The sequence below is a fragment of the Gavialis gangeticus genome, unplaced genomic scaffold (genome assembly GCF_001723915.1).
Source record: "Gavialis gangeticus isolate Ggan-Ray unplaced genomic scaffold, GavGan_comp1, whole genome shotgun sequence".
NCBI lineage: Eukaryota > Metazoa > Chordata > Crocodylia > Gavialidae > Gavialis > Gavialis gangeticus.
This window is the reverse complement of record NW_017729024.1, coordinates 171720317-171721816: the sequence shown is the minus strand read 5'-3', so window position 1 is coordinate 171721816 and position 1500 is coordinate 171720317.

The following is a 1500-nucleotide window of genomic DNA, read 5'->3' as shown; positions in this document are numbered from 1 at the left end:
AGAACCGGTAGACCACAGGGGCCTGGGCTGAAGAACTGGGGCAGGGGGGCAGTTACTTCAGGTTAATTGGTCTTAATTGATTAAAAGACAATGCCCAAAGCCTGCAAAACAGGGAATCAATGCCAGCACAGCTATGGGGGAGCTGAAAAGATAGGTAGGGAGAGGGAAAAATGGGACTAAGGGAAGTGTGGGTGTTAAAGAGGGGCTCTGGGTGTGGGGAGCTAGAGGATGGCTCCAGGGCAGCTAGAGAAGTTGCAGAGAGTGGCAGTAGGTGCTGGAAGCTGGAGAGAACTGCAGGACAGCTAATAGGAGCTGGGAAGCTGCAGGGGCGGGGGGTGAAAACAGAGAGACAGGCAGCAGAAAATCACAGGAAAAGCAGCAGGCAGCAGGGACAGCAGGAAAGCAAGGAGAGGCTGAGAGGTGGCAGAAAAGGGGAGATGGAATTGGGAGGAGATCAGGAAACTAGCAGAGAGGACAGGCCTAAAGCATACAATAAAAAAAAAATCAATACAAAAATGATAATAATACAGTAACAATTAATACAAACCTAATAATAATACAATATAAAACAGTGGATATCCAAAGCCAAAAACTTGCTACCAAAATAAAAAATGCTTAAAGCTTATCCTAAGTTTGAGCTCACTATAGGGAATAGAGAGGGAGAGAAAAAGTCAGAAATGGCTGGGGAAGGGGAGGGAATGCAATAATAATAATAAAAAAAACTGGGGTTTTTGCTACATAATGAGAAACACTCCAGCTTGCTGCAGCGTTCTGATTTATTCAGGGTCCCTGCATTTCAAAATGGTGGTGGGGGTGCTTTAACTAAAGTTCATCAAAAAAGCTTTCATTAAAATGTGCTTGCCACCATTTTGAAACATGGGATGTTGAATACATGACACGCTGCGGGCATTTAATGAGAGCGGCTCCTAAGAGAAGACTGAGAGGTGACTTGATAGCCGCCTACATTAGGGGTGAGCATCAAGATCTAAGGGAGCAACTCTTCAGGAAGGCACCTCAAGGGAGGACGAAGACCAAAGGCCACAAGCTAATAGAGAGACAATTTAGGCTGGACGTAAAAAAAAAAACTTCTTTTTTTCGGTAAGGGTTCCCAGAATCTGGAACACACTCTCATTACCGGTGGTGCAGTTGCCATCGTTGGAGGTGTTCAAGATGAGGTTGGATAAGCACCTTGCTGAGCTTGTTTGAGCCCAATAACTTCCTGTTCATGGCAGGAGATCAGACTTGATGATCTTGTGGGTCCTTCCAGTCCTTCGATTCTGTGCTTCTAAGAGCGGCACTCTAATTAACACCACCTATCCCCAAGCCTGGAGCATGTATATAGGTACCCAAAATGCAATTCCTGTTATTCGCTGTGGTAGTCCTGCTACACATTAGGTAGGAACTGACTTGAAACTGTTTCATTTACTTTTCCTAGATGAATAAAATAAAATGTAAGAAAACTTTTGATAAATATTAATAATAAAAAAAATCACTGTTAAA